At 46.8% G+C, this 19429-nt stretch overlaps 1 protein-coding gene and 1 long non-coding RNA gene across 2 annotated transcripts in view; both read left to right on the top strand.

The window, feature by feature from the left end:
• LOC133226956 (uncharacterized) overlaps positions 1 to 18321 on the top strand; it is a 78877-nt gene extending 60556 nt beyond the window's left edge. Inside the window, exon 2 of the long non-coding RNA XR_009729676.1 lies at positions 67 to 18321. This is a non-coding gene — a long non-coding RNA (uncharacterized LOC133226956). The remainder of the gene's footprint in view (positions 1 to 66) is intronic.
• ABTB2 (ankyrin repeat and BTB domain containing 2) overlaps positions 1 to 19429 on the top strand; it is a 186371-nt gene that overhangs the window by 61870 nt on the left and 105072 nt on the right. The gene's annotated exons all lie outside the window — the stretch shown is intronic.

The following is a 19429-nucleotide window of genomic DNA, read 5'->3' as shown; positions in this document are numbered from 1 at the left end:
GATGGCATCACCGACTCAATGGACGTGAGTTTGAGTGAACTCCAGGAGTTGGTGATCGACAGGGAGGCCTGGCATGCTGCAATTCATGGGGTCACAAAGAGTCGGACATGACTGAGCAACTGAACTGAACTGAGGGTACAAATGGGTTCAATGATCCTACCTCCAGGGACTCCCAGACATGAGCAGTATTCATCCTTCTTATCGTCTGTAATTGCTTTTTTCATTTTTAATGTTTTTTAAACTGTGGTAAAAACCTAGTGGAGAAGGCAGTGGCACCCCACTCCAGTACTCTCGCCTGGAAAATCCCATGGGTGGAGGAGCCTGGTGGGCTGCAGTCCATGGGGTTGCTAAGAGTCAGACACGACTGAGCGATTTCACTTTCTTGCCTGGAGAATCCCAGGGACGGGGGAGCCTGGTGGGCTGCAGTCTCTGGGGTCGCACAGAGTCGGACACAACTGAAGTGACTTAGCAGCAGCAGCAGCAAAAACCTAGCATTTACCTTCCTAACCAGTTTTAAGTGTTTAATTCAGTAGTGTTAAATATATTCAAATTGTTGTAAAACATATCCCCCAAATTTTTCATCTTGCATATCTGAAACTCTTACGCATTAAACAAGTCCCCTTTGCCCTCCTACCTCCAGCCCTGATACTCTACTTTCTGCTTCTATGAATTTTACTGCTTTAGATACGTCATGTAAGTGGAATCACACAGTATTTGTCTTTCTGTAACTAGATCATGTCTCTCAGCACGATGTCCTCAAGGTTCGTCCATGCTGTAGCATGTGACAGAATCCTTCCTTTTTAAGGCTGAATAACGTTCCATGGACGTGAGTCTGAGTGAACTCCAGGAGTAGGTGATGGACAGGGAGGCCTGGCGTGCTGTGATTCATGGGGTGGCAAAGAGTTGGACACGACTGAGTAACTGAGCTGAACTGAACCTTCCATTGTATGTATGGACCATAGCTTGTTTATCCATTCATCCATCGATGCACACTGGGTTGCATCAGTCTCTTGGCTATTGAGAATAATGCTGCTGAGAACATGGAAATGCAAATAGTCTCTGCAGACACTGCTTTCAGTTCTTTTGGCTACATACTCAGAAGTAGGATCGCTGGGCCACATGGTTGTTCTGTTTTTAATATTTTGGGGCACCTCCATGCTGTTTTTCCACAGTGGTTGTACCATTATACAGTCCCACCACAGTGTGCAAGGGTTGCAGTTTCCCCACATCCTCTCCAACACTTGCTATTTTCTGATTTTTGCGTCATAGCCATTCTGATGAGTGTGAGGTGGTGTTGTGTACCCTTCCTGTCTTTATGTGTCTGTGTAGATGTGCCTTTGAAACATAAATGTGATCATAATTGTATGTGCTTTGTCTGTAGAAAATGGCCTCTCTCTCCTGCTATATTTTTGTAGAAACCTATTAACTTACGTAAATATTTTGCGTCAAAGGAATAAAAGAAGCTAAAGCAGAAGACTAGGTTGGATTTTGTTTTGGTTTGTGACCAGGTTTTTTTTTAACCACAGTTATAATGGATCCATTTGGAATCACCTTTTAATTCCATTATCATGTATGAAATTTTTTATAATAAAAAAATTTTAACACCCCAATGTTTTTATTAATTCACATTTTTTCTGACTTTAGGAGAACAAAAATTGGAGTGAGCTCGTATCTGCTTGTTTGAGGACTTTTGTTGGTTTACTTACTTGGGGCTTCAGTGGTAAAGAATCCACCTGCCAATGCAGGAGACACAAGAGACGTGGGTTTGATCCCTGGGTCAGGAAGATTGCCTGGAAGAGGAAATGGCAAACCGCTCCAGTATCCTTACCCAGACAATCCCATGGAGGGAAGAGACTGTAGGGCTGTAGTCCATGGCATCACACAGAGTTGGACACGACTGAAGCAGCTAAACAGCAACAACAATTGGTTTACTTAGAGAAGTGTTAGCTGGTGAGCTAACATAGAAATTGGTGTTCTGAGAAAGTCCAAGGTAGGAGCTTTGGGATATGTAGAATTCAAGACACTAAGAGGAGCATTTGGGGGCCTGTATCAGATTTCCATGGTAGGGTCAATACAGCTGATTTGCTGTGATTTAGCAGTTCCATTCAAATGTCTTTTCAGGGCTAGGACATTCATCTCTGTCGATTTGTTTTAATAAAGATGTTGGAAGTGAGGCAGTTGGGAATAGTGGGGACTCCAGTCAGCTGCAGGTCCTGCCTGAAGACTGTTCAAACTTCAGGTTTAACGAAAGCAAAGCTGTGTGGGCCAAACAATACACATCTGGTTTAAATTGGGCTCGTGGGTGCAATTTGACATCTGCTGTGGATTGTGGTTCTTTATGGGATATAGTTTGCCTTGGGGGTTGGTTCACCATCTCTCAGGTCTTAGGTACCTGCCCCCAGGCCTCCCTTGTTTAGGCCCTAGGCTGCACTCCTGGCTCATGGCCCGGGCCCCACACTGCCCGCTGCCAGAAGGACCATCTCATCAGTTGACTTTAGTAAACCATCTGGATGGGAAGGAAGAGTTGAGGCCAGGGGTAGCTGCAAGTTATGGCCTGAGCAGAGTTGGTTTATGGGAGTCTCCAGATGCCATGAGTGTTGTGGTGGTTCTAGAGTCAGGTTTGGGTAGGTTCCAACTCAGTCACTTACCAGTTTCTGGAGTTTGTGTACCAGTTCTACCAGTTCGTGTTTCTAGGAGGCTATTGCTTTGCCTATCTAAGCCTCATGTTCTACCTCTGAGAATGGTAGAATGATAAAAGGTGTTCATGAGACTGAATAAGACAATATAGGAAAAGCACCCAGCACATGGTCATATCATGCTACATTAGCCTTAACCATGACTTTGGGGATATAGAGGCCTCATGTACCATGGATGTACCATGGTGAACCCTAAAATTAATTGCAAAATGTTGTGTTGTTGAACACTTTATTTCTCCTGGGGAGAAGATCCCTTACCTTCCATCAGATTCTAAACTTCAGCCGTGGTAGAATAGGGACCCCGATGCTCAGGGATGCTGAGGAAAAGTCATAGGACTTGGATGTTGGAGAACTGGCACGCAGGTCCTCCTGGGCCTGGAAGTGCAAAGTCGAGTTTGATTCGCTCTTTCCATCGCTGTCAGGCAGGGCTTGACTGATTTATGCCACTGACCCACTTTCTCCAAGGGCAGAGCCAGTTTTCCAGGCAGTGCCGACGCCAAAACTGGAAAAGCAGATTCTCAGTCAGCCAACGTGACCTCGGTAAAAATGGCCGTGGGGCTGGGTTTCCATTTGAAGGCAGGGGTAGGGGTGAGGGAATGGGATGAATAACCCCAGAGGGACTGTGACGGTCACTGCTGATGTTGGGACCAGATGCAGGAGTGTCCAGCCGAGGAAGGCTGTGCTGCATGTCGGGCCAATAAGGTGGAACTTCTCGCAGTACACTCTTGCCTCGACACCTCTCTCCGCCTTCCTCGTGCAGCTGGGGACAAGTTTCTGCAGCAACACGGAAGCCTGGCTTTCTAGGGTAGGGTCTTGGCTATGTGGCTGGGGCCATCCTTCACTGGAACCCCTGGCGGACCTGTGAGTCCCTAACCACCCCATCCTGCACCCCCCTCACCCCCAGCTGGAAACACCACTTAAAAGACTCATGAGATAATGGGATAATGACACATCTAGTGCTCTGTCCTTCTGTCTTGTTCTTTCAGATCCAGTTCAGAGCACTCATGAAACTTGGGAGGGGTGCCCGGCTTCTAGGGGACCAGTTATTGGAAATCTTGGATGATTCTTCCGCTTAGGATTGCCTCCAAGAGTGTCCTCCTCTCTGGTTTGTTTGCTTTGATTATGCAATGGGCGTTTTTAGATGACTGAATAGAAATTGGTGGAGAAAGGATGGACAGTGAAACAGACAGATGTCTAGATAGGTGATAAATAAGAATAGCAAAATGTTAGTGATAGCTTCTAAATGGTGGCTATACAGGTGTTCACTATAAAACACTTTCAATGTGCAGTCTGTTTGAAGATTTTAATAATTGTCATAGGAAATGAGATGAAGTATCTGAGTGTAAAACCTTTGGAAAATGGCATAAGAGAATTCATGGATTTGGAATTCCACCTCTCCCTTTACTCCCCTGAAATGGTTTTCTAATTTTTTTCAAGCTCTTTCTTCATGGCCTCTTCACTCCATTTGGGGCGTTCAGGGGCTTGTTCTTGGTGATGTGGATTCAACAGTGAGTAAGGTGTTCCTCTGACTGTGGAACACACACCCTTTCATTCTTTCACGGGGAGGTCAGACAAGCGAGAGTAAAAAGTTCTATAAAAAGAAAAAATGTTGAAAACAGCCGTGGAAACACAGAGTGAGGAGCGAGCAGAGCTGCTGTATACTGAGGGCTCAGGAAGGCCTCTCGCCTCTGAGGAGGCATCTGAGCTGAGACCCCAGTGAGCCGAAGGCCCTTGCTGTGCAAGGGTGAAGGAAGCAGCAGTTCTGGTGGAGAGAAGCTGCCACAGGCATGGCAGTGCCGGGAGCCGGTGAGGCATTCCACTCGCAGTGGACAGACACTGGGTGGATGGGAGGAAAGGAAAGAAAGCCAGTGCATGAGATATGGAGTGGCTGAAAGGCAGGTGGGAGGGCGGGGAGTAGCCAAAGGCTTACAAGATAGGCCTAGAATGCTCCTCTGATTGTAAGAAGCAGTCAAGATGGGGGAGGCATCCTGTGGGAATGTCTACATCCACATTACATATGATGAAAGGGGGTCCCCAAAAGTCAAGTCATGCATGCAGAGGCCCTGGCTTGGGCAGAGAGGCGGTGCGTGTTGTATACAAGCTATCTTCAGAAACTGCTAGAGTTTTGAAGAAGTGGATCTGTTTGGTGACTAGGATCAGTTGATCATTCATAATTGCAGAATGTTCCCACCCCTATCCCAGGAATTCAGTTCTGTTGGTGCATGTATATAATATATATCTGTAATTATAGTACAGTAAAATCAGCTTTGGGCTTCCTTGGTGGCTCAGTGGTAAACAATCTGCCTGCCGATGTAGGAGATGCAGGAGACATGGGTTCGGTCCTTGGGTCAGGAAGATCCCATGGAGAATGAAATGGCAACCTTCTCCAGTATTCTTGACTGGGAAAGCCCGTGGACAGAGGAGCCTGGCAGGCTGCAGTCCACGGGGTCGCAAAAGAGTCGGATACGATTAAACGTCTGAGCAGGCAACATCAGCTCTGGGGAATGTTTATACAGTTCTGTTGTACACATTTGAGTAACCACTGTCACAGTCAAGATATAGAGCAGTTCCATCACCCCAAAAAGCTCCCCATGTCTATACTTAATAGTCACATCATCCCCTCCCCCACCCCCTGACAACCACTGATCTGTTCTCCATCAGTATAGTTCTGTCTTTGAGAGGATCATACACACGGAATCTTGCAGTATATAACTTTTTGAGACTGGCTTCTTTCATGTAGCATAATGCCCATGAATATGTTTTTAAGCTTCCAAGAGGGCATGTTGAGAATAGCAATCAAATGGCTTTTGTTTTCCTGTGAGTGAGGGAAGGGGGAGGAAGCAGCATGAAAATGGCAATGGATGGAGAAAACTGAGGACAGAGTGGGGGATAGAGAGGTGGGCTCAGGGAAAGGATGGTTAAGGAATTAACCAGGTATGTAAAGGGAGATCGTATCGAGCTATCTTCTATAAACATGCAATGTAAATCTCCTTTGATTTTCCCCAAGAGACCTTCAGTACTGGGGGTTGGGCTATGGAGTTGAATTTATTTGGGGCTTTTTGGCTGACTCCTGCCAGGTACACATGGACAGACGCTGCCCACTGGGTTCCAAGCTGCAGGGGGGCAACTTTTGGCTTAAACAGGAAATAGTGGAATAAAAGGATAGGGGAGAGGGTGTCTCACGGTGTCCTGGGTCCACGTTCCTGAAGGCAGTGAGAGGCTGGCTGGCCGGATGCTGCAGTCTCAGGCTGGGAGAGGGGCTGGTGCGCTCCGCCCAGTTCTTGACAAAGCCTGCATCCCTGAGTAAATGGAGCAGTTTGTGCACACGTGTGATGGGGTGAATGTAACAGGACCCAAGGGCAGGGGCATGAGCCCCTGCCTTCTCAAGCATCAACCCTTCCCTGGCTTCTCTGAGAGCACCTGTATAGAAAGACTTTGTAAACTACCAACCTCTTGTGGCCTTTTCATTGTTACCGTCCATTTCTGCACCTTCATGGATAAGAGACATGCCAGATAATTAAAGGGGGAGAAGTGGAAAAAAAGGCCAACCTGTTTTTCCATTAGCAAGGATGCATTGCCATGTTCCTCTGGTTACCGCCGGAGCAAAGCGCACACTGGGTCATGCTGCATAATGACGAGTCCCCAGAGACCCCCGATAGTGATCGATAGCGCCCGCCTAGCTCCAGGGCTCGCATAATGAGCTGCGCAGCCCCACCAGAGTCACCGGCCAGCCTCAGGGAAACCTCCCCTCCCCCAGCGTCCACTTCAACAGCAAACGTCCCCTCCCCACCCGCCACCCCGTCGCGGTTCCCTTTGATTGGCAGAGGCCCTGTTATTTCCGCCTGGGCTGCCTGACAGACTCTCCGCCTGGTCTAATTATGCTAGGCCTATTCTCGGGCCACGGCGACCCCAGGAAGGCTTTATCAGATTGTCCAACTGACCGTGACCAGATCTCCAGCACCTGCCTTCCTTGCTGATTGAGGATGGAAGGTGTTTATACACAGCCGAGCCCGGGGCTGATTGACTGGCCAGGGTCCTGGGCTGGGAACCGCCTGTCTGAGTGTCAGTGATGAAAAATGGAGTCAGCCACACCACCCAGCCTCATTAACGCCCCTTGGGGTCCAGACAGTACCAAGTGGGATGTGTGCAAGCTGAGTGCCTGCTGCCATTGTTCACGGCCCTTGGGGACAGGTGTCCAGCTGCAGCAGTGTTCCTCGGGTCCATCTCTTAACGTTTTCATTGTCCTCTGCTTTCTCCACCTTTCCTGTTCCCATTACCCATTCTCCGCTTCCTGTTCATCCTTCTCTAATCCATCCTACCTGTGACCTTTCTCCTGCCACAGGAGGAGAAGTTGGTCTTCCACCCCTCTACCTTCCTTCCAGTGTCAGCTCTCAGAGCAGCCAGTCAGAATTCCTATTTGGGGTTGATTCACTGGGGTCATGAGCCTTCTGTTTCTGAAGGGAATCTTTGGGGTTGCCAATCTTTTTCAGGCACCCAAGCCTGTTTCTGGTTAATCACAGAGTTCCTGGAAGGCAGCCCAGACGCTGGGGCTGCTCTCTCTGGTAACTGTGGTAAATGACCCGTTTTGATAGGAACATTGAATCACCAAGGTTTTTTAGGGTTCCATTTGCTAATTGATTGCTAGTATCCTGAGAAGGTAAGAGTTTTCCAAAAGCCAGGCCATTTCTCCCCTCTTGAGTGATGGGGTTTGGCCCATTGTCGCTTAACCTCAGCTTCCCTGGGCTGAACCAAGTTCTCCTATGTGAGAGGCACGGCGAGGGTTTTACTGCTCCAAACGTGATCTCTGGACCAGTTGCAGCCTCACCTGGGAGCTTGTTAGAAATGCAGAATCTCAGGCGCCACCCCAGACCTCCTGAGTCAGAGTCTGGGTTGTGACAAGACCCGTAGGATTGTGTACAGTGCAGTTTGAGAAACTCTGTACCAGGACATGAATCTGAGAGGGAAGCCCTCCTGTGGATTTGCCAAGAAGTAAGAGAACTCAGAAACATCCATCAAGCCAGCTGGTGAAACAGTCTCCCTTCCTTCTGGCCTGGTGAAGGACCTTGTCAGGAAACAAGAAAACCAGTTTAAAGCATGTTTGCCAAGACTAAGAAACTAAATGTGGGTCTTGGGCCCCTGGGACTAAGTTTCTTGGCAGCAGCCTCTCCTTATTCTCAAGGAAATATTTTGGTATTGAAAGACTGAAAAATAGTGTCCTCTCAAGCCACCTTGGATGGTACCCTCTAGGTTGGCTAGTATTTAGTGACAGTTTTTCTGTCTTGATCTGTGCCCTAAATTAACTACTGCTTATCGTGGGTCAAATTTGAAACTTTGAAGTTTGGACTTACGAGATTTTTTTTTTTCCCTCAGTGTATATTTTTACATTTGCTAAGTGAACACATATTGCTTGCTTCTTGAATCCAGACAAAATTTTTTTATAATTTTATTGTGCAGCCAATATGTTTAATGTAGACATAATTTTTAAATATGGGTCATCAAAAAAGAAGATAAAACTGTCTGTATTCTTATTGTTTGGAGATTATATCTTCAAGATGTTGATTCACGTATTGAGAGCTTTGTTTCACATATAGAGATTTCTTTTATTTTCCACACAATTGGGCTTCCCTGGTGGTTCAGACAGTAAAGAATCCACCTGCAACGCGGGAGACCCAGGTTCCATCCCTGGATTGAGAAGATCCCCTGGAGAAGGGAATGGCAACCCACTCCTGTATTCTTGCCTGGAGAATCCCATGGACGGAGGAGCCTGGTGGGATACAGTCTATGGGGTCACAAAGAGTTGGACATGACTGAGCAACTAACACTTTCACTTTTTCCCACAGTTTTATAACCTGCTTTCAATTCAATAGTTAGCGATATCTTTCCAAGTCAGTAAATAGAGCTTTTCTACATATTCATTTAAAATACCTTACAAATTATTTCTTATGGAATGTTCTGTATAATGAATTTATGTAATCCATCACCTATTTCTGGGCATTTTCATTTACAGTGTTTTCTGTTATATCAGCATTGCCATCTGCAGCTATTTATTTGCACATGGTGTTAATGACTTATATAGAATAACTTTTCAAATAAATATAAAAAGAAAGACAGTGCTCCAAGAATGAGAGGGTGGACTGTGAGTCTTGACTCCATCCTGGGATGTAGCTTTGTGTCTTAATGGCAACATCAGGTGATAAGCCATCAATATGCCAAAACAATGTGATGCAGCTTCACTGTGGAATCATCTAGCTTTTCTTTTTTTGTTTCTTGGGTATTTTGTGGTTTTTTGTTTTTTTTTTTTTTTTGGCCACGCACCTTGTAGCACGTGGGATCTTAGTTCCCCTAGCAGGGATCGAACCCGGGCCCTTGGCAGTAAGCGCATGGAGTCCTAACTATTGGACCACAGGGGATTCTTTGGGTTTTCTGAAGAAAACAAATTATTTGGGCTCTGCAGTGCGGTGGGCCACCTACCAGGCAGCCACAGAAGGCTGTGCTAGAATTCCGAAGTCTGGTTGGCAAGGCATCGGTGATAGTCTCAACAGAAAGGCCCAGGGGAGGTGTGGAGGCTCCTGCGAGTGAGTGGGAAGCATGACGCTATATGTGTATATTGGGGCCACACCCTGGATTTTAGCAGGAGCCAGAAGAGCTTGAGGCTTGGGTGTGGGCAGCTGTGCTAAAAGGGGAACTAGAGGTAGTTTCTAGCCAGGATGGAGCTGGGAGCCAGCACTGGAGAGGGGAGTGGCCTCAACACCAAGGAGCAGATAAGGATTTGCCAGGCAGCCTGGGTAGAACCAGGATACGCTATCTGGGGAGCAGGTGTTGCAGATCTCCTGCCAGATGAATGCGCAAGGGACATCGGAACCTCGGTGCATACTTCTGGTGTGGGAGACAGTCTGCTGGGTGTCATGCCATAGCTGAGACTGTGGTTTAGGGTAGAGGTTCTTGTTCCTGGAGTGCCAAGAACTTAGCTATTCAACCCAGCATGTACCCCTGTGAGAGGCAGCTGCAGCCACTTCAATGCCACCACCTCCTCCTGGCTGGAGGCAACCTCTCCAGTGTTGCTTTATCTGTGTCGCCACCAGGGCCTTTCCCATTTTCTCCTTTATGCTGTAGTTAGTTTCATGCATGTCTTGGGAAAAGCAGCACCGTGTGGTGGGATCTCCCAGGGATTACAAGTCCCCCAAGCTTTTTACTTAGCATTTTGCCTCCTGGGTCACCCTTGGGTGAGTTACTTCTTTGAGCTAAGGGTCCTATTTATAAAATAGGGTGGTCGTAAGAGTTAGAAGTAATAACATAGAAAGTATCCCCTTAGTAGCTAGCTGGATAGTAAGTGCTTAAATTGCCCGTTTTTATTGAGGGCTTAACATAGTCTGTAAGGGTTGATGGATCACTGTCTGTGGGCAGATCGCACTAGACATGCCTGTTAGGTTAGTAATAGGGGCCTTGAGGTCAAAAGGCTTAGGACAGGGCTGAGGAAAAACAATCACTGCCAGCAGGTGATTGAGCTGGGCCTTTCTGACAAGGCAGAGAGAGAGGATGAGGGGCCCTGGGCTGGGTGGTTGAAGCTTGAGAAGGGCATTCTGACCTGGCACAGGGTCTCCTCTCCGACCTGGACGACTGCAGCCAGAACAGCCTCGCAGGCAGGCTGCAGAGCCACTGTCCAGGAGCTTGGCCTAGTCTCATCAGCTCAGCTCCAGGCTTGCCCCTGGCCTCTCTTTGCTATGCCGAGTAGTGCAGTGGTCAAGCCCACACGTGCCAGTGTCCCATCCCAGCTCCATCCTTTCTGTTTGTGTGACCTTGGGCAGGTTCTTAACCATTTTGTGACTCGATGTTCTCATCTGTACAATGGGAATAATAGTACTCACCCCATAGGGTTTTCATGAGGGTCAAATGAGTTTATTTATACAAAAAGATTTGGAATAGTGACTGGATACAGAAGGCATTTTGTTTATCAGTGTTTGCCAGTGACTCTGTCGGCCTTGGGCCTTTCATCTTAACCTCTTCTTTCTTCCTGAGAGCAGAAGTCCTGTCTGATCCATGTAAACCCGTCTTAATAGGGATTCCTAAATATTCGTTGGATGGATGAAGGGGAGGCTCAAGCTATGATGCCAGATCAACCCAGGTTCACATTCTGACTTTGCCCCATCTGTGGACCTCTGACTTTGCTGACCTCATTACTTCATTTGTAAAATGGGATAGAAGAGGCTCGTCCTAGGATTGTCTAAAGGATTAAAGAACACATGCAAAGCCCATGACAGCAGTGAGCTTTCAGGAAACGGTGGCACCGATGCTGATGAGTGAAATAGTGCCTCAGTAAGGCTCATTGTACCACACTGAGTAGGTGGTTCCTGCATATTTTCAGGTTTCATTTTGAAGTAGGAAAGTGATTTCTGGTTTCTGTATCGTTTTCCCCAGTGACTGTCAGACACAGGAAGGAAAACAGGACGCCCGTGCATAGGCACCCTTTCCCACCTCCCACAGCTGTACCCGTAGCGCCGCTTTTCTGGATGCTCTTTTCATACACAAGCCAGTATCAGACATTAGACCACCCTGGAGGTTCACTGTGGCCTTCGGAGTCCACTCTGTCCATAGTGGCCAAGATCACCGGGCATCTTCCCAACCTCTCTGTGGTGGTGGCCTGGCTTGGAGCACATCTCTGGTTTCCTAGCTGGTGCTTGGACATGCTAGCACACAGCTTTGTGTGTATAGTGATTTAGTTCTCATGAACTTGGCCATGTCCACTCCCAGAAGGATATTGGAAATTTGGGAGACTTAGCCGGCTTCCCCAGAGAAGGCAATGGCGACCCACTCCAATACTCTTGCCTGGAAAATCCCATGGACGGAGGAGCCTAGTAGGCTGCAGTCCATGGGGTCTCAAAGAGTCGGACATGACTGAGCAACTTCACTTGCACTTTTCACTTTTATGCATTGGAGAAGGAAACGGCAACCCACTCCAGTGTTCTTGCCTGGAGAATCCCAGGGACGGCGGAGCCTGGTGGGCTGCCATCTATGGGGTCGCACAGAGTCGGACACAACTGAAGCAACTTAGCAGCAGCAGCAGCAGCCAGTTTCCCTGGTGGCTCAGTGATAAAGAATCCGCCGGCCAATGCAGGAGGGGTGGGTTTGATCCTTGGGTCGGAAAGATCCCCAGGGTCAGGAAGAAGGGAATGGACAAAGGTGCCTGGTGGGCCACAGTCCATGGGGTCGCAAACAAGTCAGACACGACTTAGCGACTAGACAACCACAAACGGCAAATAGTAAGCTGTGTTACTGACAAGCTCAGACCCTACAGGGCTGCTATAGGGAGTCAGAGAGAAGACATAGTTCTGTCCCCCAGGGCCTGATGACACTCAGCCATTCCCTCAATGCATCAGAATGGAAGCCAGCACACTGGACAGCTTTAGTTTCCTTATCTGTGAGCTTAGGATGATGATTATTAAGTAGAGGACTTACTTCAGCCTCAACTGATCCCCAGAGTAATTCTCAGAATACTGGTCATGTGAAACAGACCACAGGAAAAGGTTCCACGGCCAAATATGTTTGGGAAATGAATTGCTTGGCCTTTCCTTCTTGGCATTTTATTAATGTTAGCATCCCTAGAGGCTAGGTAAAAACACTGAAGATATCTAATTATCCTACAAGAGTTTATAACAAGAGATTATATGAACATTAAGAAAGGAGAATCTGTTATTTTTTAAATAAGACATTTAGAAAGTGGTAGAATTAAAAGTACTTGGCAAAAGTATTTTGTTTTGGTAACCGGTCACTTTTAGATTTGATCATAAAATACTCAGTATTTCACTGACCCATGGCCCTCTTGAAATAGCAGGATCATGACTTGCTAGGAGATGCCTCCAATGGGAGTAAGACTTTAACTTGAGTGATGGGGGTAAATTCTGACATTTCAAAGATGCTCTTTATGAGACACTGGATTAATTAGGGCTGTTCATTCGAGTAGCTTCTTTAACTTTAAATACATATTTTCAGACAACTGAGCATCTCCTGAGCCTGCCCTTGGTCTAACTGTTCCAGCTTGATCCAGAAGTGTGAGACTGGAGCACTGTGAAAGATCCGGAGCCATCAATTTATCCTGAAAAGTGTTTTTCATATACTTTGTGTCTTTGGGGAATAGCATTCATCCACAAAACTGCCTCACAATGGAACTGCTTTAACAAGAATCATTTGAAAATGTCAGTGTCCTCACAATGCTGGACCATGGAAATCAGGATGGATGATCAGAACCCCCCCTCCCCCGACCCCCACCGTCAGGCCTCCCTGAGCCTCATTGCTTGCTTACTCTGATTGTTCTGGTAAGAAATGGAAGTGTGGGCCTGCACATCACCACGATCCTGGATCTGAAAGTTGAATAGGTCACCTCTGAAACCTCTGCCCCCGCCCAACAAGAAACAGTGGATCCACTGCAAAGTCTTGTTTGTTTTTACAGTTCTCCAATCGTCCATCCTTCTCACCCCCTCGCTCCTGTGGCTGGTCAAGCTAATTTGATTTGACGTCCTGGCATTCGAGATTTGTCAAGTATTGTAACCCTAAGCGGTACTAATATTGAAAACCATACTTGATATTTATATAATCCAGATGTGCATGCCAATAGAGCAGAGATGAGATGGCAGGCTTGGGTCGGGGAGGGGGTTGGGAGGTGGGGGAGCGTGTGTGTGCATGCGCAGAAGAATCTTGTTGCTCTATATTTTTTCCACATGGTATATAGCCAAGAAGGATTTTATGCATTAATATTTTCCCTTAAGAATAATAACTGGATTACGAAGTATAGCTTTAAGTAAGTCCCACCATCAGTTTTATTCACAGCCAAGAATAACTGATTAAGTTTGGGGGAGCAGGAAGGTGATCTATTTTAAGTGCTTTTTAAACACTCTTAAATTGGTCAGGACCCTTCAGCAGTGTGGTCTTGAGAATGGTTAGTCACGCTGAGTCAGGATTTTTGACGTGGCTCTCTTTAGCGTCGAATGTTTTCCATTTTAATGTACCGTTTTTCTCACTGGAGGGCCTTTGGCCATTTGGAGGGGTAATTCGGAGGCCCCCGCTTAGACACAAGGGCTTTGACCCCTGAGTTGTCAGTTCTGAGCCCCCAACATTGGTAAGGCCCAGTTGCCATTTCTGTTTTCCGAAATCTCATTGAGTAGCTGAACTAAATTGTAGAAAGATCTCTGTTCAGATGTTTGATGGTGGGCTTGCTTGAAGTGCTTGTCCAGCATCTCCCTTCTCCACCCCCCATCAGGGGCCCCTTGTACCGTCTCCAGCAGAACAGGCACCTTCCGTAACCACAGCCTCGCCCACCTGTGCAGACCACCGTGGAGTTTTGTCCAGCTGATAGAACTACTTCACATTGCTCGCCTGACACGGAGACCTGGGGCGTGAGCTTTAGTGTCCTAGACACGGAAGGAGAGCAGAACGTATTGTTAGTCCTATGCTCGTTGTGTGTAATTAACATCTGCCCTTAACCAGAAGCCCAGGGAGAACTGGTCATGCCAGCTAGTAGCAGATGACAATGATACAGAGAGGGAAACAGAGAGCTGGGATCCACATTAGTGGGGTGGCTTCCGGAGGACCTGGATGTTCATGGAAACCAAGGCTGCAGTTGGTACCCATGCCATCTGTGGTTATTTCTAGGCGAGAAATCTGAGGTACAGTTGCTCTTTTAGCTCCCTTTGAAGGCAGAATAAAGGAAAACGATGTCCAAGATTCAGGGGGAGCTTGTGGCCTGCTGCTGCTTCCCCCTCACTGAACGGCTCTGGAGAAAGGCTAGTGGGTACTGTCCCCACGGCAGGAGTGGAACATTCTCCACTGGGCGCAGCAGCTTTTCTTTGGCCATAACTTAGAGCCCTGGTTCCAGGAGGGCTGGGAGGACAGTGCCTGCCTCCGGGGCTCTCCCGAGCTGAGCCTCGGTCTGTGGGCTGCAGCCCTGTTCTGACTCAGGTCTTGGGTAAGGCATGCAGTCGTGGCTCCAAGCCAAACAGATTCCAAATGATGGAATCTGATTTTTCCCGTTGGGTTTTGAGGTAAAGGAGTCATGTGGGATGTGATCAGGCCTCCATGGTTTGTTTATCTGATGTTCAGGTACAGACTGGGGCTCCGGACAGAGTGGGGCAGAGCCGTGAGCGGGGCCGGCACGGAGCTCAGGTGAGTCATCGCAGTTCACCCTGCGAGGCTCAGCAGCCTGGGAATGGGGCCCAGGCAGGAAGTAGACGGTCAAAGCTGCTGGTTCAGTTCTCTCCACTGGCATCATCGCCTCATGTAGTTCTAGAAGGACGGAGGATGAGAGCAGGCTGGAAGTGGAGAAGCAGGAACTTCCGGGACAGGAACGTTTCAAGGCAGGTTTTAAGGCACGTTTGTACAGTACAGCTCCAGGCTCAGCCGATGTGAACTGACCCACGTATCTAATGGGATCCCAGGACAGAAATGGGGTTCTGCAAAGCCACTGGTCTGATTTTGTACCTCTCAGCTTGCAGACTGAGACCTGCTTGGCCAGAAAAGAAAATATTCTTCTTCCTTTTCTTAATGTTATCTGAGGTGTACATTGTTTTGTTGTTGTTTATTCATTTTAAAGATGTAGTATAACCATTTCAATTCACTAGTTAATGCAAGGATGGATGCATAAGGTCATTGTAGAAAGGGTATAACCAGAACGGAACCATAGCATTAATAAAGGACAAAATGAGAGCCCAGCCAGGAGGAGCTGTGGTCATGAAACAGGGAGTGCAGCCTGGTGGCTAAGAGCTCCAGTCTGGGAGTTTGTGATCCTGGGTTTGGATCCTGGCCCTGTGGCATATTTAGCTGTGACCTTAGCCTCTCCAGCCTCCTGTTCTCTTCCTATAAGATAGGAAGGTGGGGAGGGATAATATAGAGGTAAGGGTAAGAGGTACAAACTATTAGGTAGGAAAATAAGCTATGAGGATATATTGTACAGTGTGTGAAATATAGCCAATATTTTAAAATAACTATAAATGAAGTATAACCCTTAAAAACTGAATTCACTGTATTGTACACCTATAACTTCTGTAACATTGTACCACAACTATACTTCAATTGAAAAAGATTTTTAATACAGAAATTAAAAGATGGGAAGATGGTACTACACCAAAAATTGGCCTGAGAACTGAGTGCTTACTAAGTGGGAGGTGTTAGCATGATGGTTGTCATCCCTTCGCCCATAGCAACAGCCTGTTTTGGGGTGAAGCCCTCCATGCAGCTGGATGTGTGTGGTTTCCTTCCTCTTTTCTACCTCGTTGGTCTAATACTAGTGCATAAGGGGATGTAAGTTCTTAGGGACTTTGACCTTGAAGCCAGACCTTGTGGCCAGGACCAGTTCTTCTCCCATGGGAGCTGTTGTCAGGATCAGGTCCTGGGTCCTCAGTCTCCTCTGAGGTGGGCTAGTGCTGCTCAGCTGTAAAGCCCATCTAGGGGACCACCATCCAGATGGATGAAGGAGTCTTTAAGAGGAAGCGAGAGCACTCTGCGTTGGTGTTAATCCAGGGTCAAGCGCTGGCCTTTGCTGGCTCTGCCCCTCCCACGTCCCTTGCTGGCTTACCCTCCAAAACAGTGAACCTGGAGTCAACCGAGGCTCCCCAAGAGAGACCCCGCCCTTCCAAAGGCAGGGAGTTTTCTATTCAAGTTACAACGTGGGTTTATTCCAAAATGACAAAAGCAGACCCCTGGTGTTTCCTTGGCTCACTTCTGTAAAGCATCGTGACCATTAAATAAAGGAAAAAAAGGTCTGAGCCTTGCAACAGACAGATGTTAGACCAAAATTATTCTTCCCACTCCCTTCCTGGCTCCCAGGAATGGTGAAACTAGTGAACATAATAGTAGCTTAAAGAATCATGGAGTTTTAATTAAGTGCCTGCCTGCTACTGTTTAAGCATGTTACATATATCAGGTTGTTTAATCCTCCTAGTAACCCAGTCAGAGAAGTACTGTTATTGTTGTTTCCCTTTTACAGAGAAGGGGGCCCACGACACAAAGCAGTGAATTAACTTGCTGAAGGTCACACAGCTGGGAAAGGCCAGATCAGTCTGAGAATCCAGCCTGGTGTTAGATGCTCCACACTACCCACAGTCCTCTACTGCCTCTCATAATAGTTAAAAAAGAGTTATTATTATAAAAATAAACCACATACATGTGTGATAAAATGGCCTAAAACTGTAATACTTTTCCAGTGTTGGTTTCCTAGTTTTGCTGTTGCACTGTAAGACATAACCATCTAGGAGAATTGGGTGAAGGATACATAGGATCTTTCTGTATGATTTTTGCAGCTTCCCGTGAACCTATAGTTGTTTCAAAACAAGAGGTTCCAGCAACTAGACTATGGCCAACATTGTGTTGAACTAGGATTTTATGCCAAGCACCATGCTAATATGCACTTTACACTCATTGTTTAATCCTCCCAGCAGCCCAGTGAGGTACAGGTGCTTTTTATTATCTTTAGGTACAGATGAGAAAATCAAAGGATGACAAAGTTAAGTAAGTTGCATAAATTCAGGAGAAAGCGGCGAGGCCCCTGAGTCTTTCTGACTTCAGAGCATAAACTCATAATGCTTTTTTGGATGGAAGACTACTTAGAAGGTGTGTGATGTGGGGGCCTGGTTCTGTGTCGAGCTCCCCAGGTGACAGCAGCCTTGCAACCTTGTTTGGTCTGTGGCAGCCCTGTAAGGAATCACACCTGTCGGTTGCCATCATCTTTTCTCTTTCCCCATCATCCCTTCCTTTCCATGAAGGAGCCATACGAGCTCAGCCACCCTAGATGTATGTTTTAGGATCTGAATTGCAAGTGCCCTTCACATCTCAGTGAGAGAGCAGGCTTTGGGTTCAGACCTGGATTCACTTTCTAGTTTGACTTCCCATTAGCTTTTTTTTTTTTTTTACCTTGAGAGAGTTAAACTCCTAGAATAAAACAGGAATAATAGCAGTCCCTTCCTCCTCGTTTTTTGTTTTACAGATATCAAATGAGAGTAAGTACCCGGTGCACGGGTATTCCATATTGTTGATTTCCACACGCTTGCTCAGCAAACATGGAGCCCTGCCAGGTGCTACAGAGTGTGAACTGGGGAGAGGGTACCTATCCAGCCTAGAATGCCTTCCTCTGGATCCAGACAGAGTCTGGTTATTGGACCCAAGCCAGGCACCTTCCTGGGACTCAAGGACATTGCTGTGATTTGGAAGAGGGAACATTATCAATCACCATGTTGGAGGGCATCTGTGATTATCATCTTCATTTCCATCAAAGGTGTCTTGTGACAGGGGATCGTCAAGTTCAATTTAGTCTGAATCAGGACCCAGCAAGGATATATTTTTTATTTCTGCCTTGGGCTGAACCTGTCTTGAATAATTCAGTCTCTATCTATTTCTAAAGACTAAGCTTCCACGCCTCCTAGCTTCCATCCTGCTTTATTCAGGGTCATGTGGTTGCTTGTTTCTCAAAAAAATGCATGCATCCTCCCCTCTCTGGCTGCCAGTAATGAGTGTTGTTAGGAAAAAGAATCATCTTCTTATATGTACTACAAAATTGCAACAGCTGCTCAAAGTCTAGAGACCAGCCTCAGGGCAAAGGCTGCACATGGTGGCCTATGGATATCTTTCGACCTGATACTCTTAAGAGAAAAATTCGTATGCTATCATTAAAATATTAGATTTCCAGATCTGGCAACCGTTGGCTAAAGCTGAGTAGCATCTACCTCCTTTGGGTGGAGCAAGGAGCAAATGTTATCCAATTTGCTGTAAGCCTCCACCCCTCCCACCCACCTCCAACCAAGGTCACTCATTTACCTTACATTCTCAGTGTTCACAAGCATCTAGTTGTCAACTCTTGATGTAGATGAAGGAACTCTGTTTCCAAAGGTGCAGCCTATTGATGCTTTGGGAGTTAATTGGTCCACAGTTGATCCCGAGACTCTGCTTCTTACTGTATGTGGATACAGTAGAAGCAGTAGGCAGCTGCTCATTGTCCTTCCTTCTGTGAAGTCAGTGTCATGTCTGACCATCTTAGGTAGGAAGCTGGAATTCTCAAGGAGAATTCTCAGCACTGTACCAACTCCCTAATTGTGGAAGGATTAGGAAAAGTGATCTGAAGGATGACACACACAGACTTGGGGAGTTGTGGGTGTGTACTTGTATCTGTGGGGAAGTAGCTGACTTAGAGTATAGTTCTATGATGTGAAATATTCATGGGGGTACCAGACGAGGAGTTGGAAGACATAAGTTACAGTCTGGCTTTACCACTTGCTAACTGAGCACTTGACTTCTTGGAGTCTGTTTTCTCATTGGTGAAATGGGAATAATGTCAAGTGTGCCTCGCAACAGGGTAGATAAGAGGATCAGGTTACGTGATCCTATGAAAATGTAAAGCTGTATTGAAAAGTCGGTTGATATGACAGAATGGTATGCTATGGATGAACACACAATACACAACCTCTATTTGTAGAAGATTGTGCTATTTGTAGATCAGGGATCAGCAAGCTGTGACCCACAGGACACATTCTGCCCTCTATATGGAAAGCTTGAAAAACAATCCAAAGACAAATAGCATTTCACAGTGGGCAGAATTTCTATGCAGTTCCAGTTTCTCTGTCCATATCAAGTTTCACTGGAACACAGCCACACCCATGGGTTTAGGTATTATCTGTGGCTGCTTTCTCCACGCATTGGCAGAGCTGGGTAGTTATGACAGTAACCAGAAGGCCCTCTGACTCTTTACAGAAAAAGTT

The sequence above is a fragment of the Bos javanicus genome, chromosome 15, assembly GCF_032452875.1.
Source record: "Bos javanicus breed banteng chromosome 15, ARS-OSU_banteng_1.0, whole genome shotgun sequence".
Lineage (NCBI taxonomy): Eukaryota > Metazoa > Chordata > Mammalia > Artiodactyla > Bovidae > Bos > Bos javanicus.
This window is presented reverse-complemented; position numbering and strand designations above follow the sequence as displayed.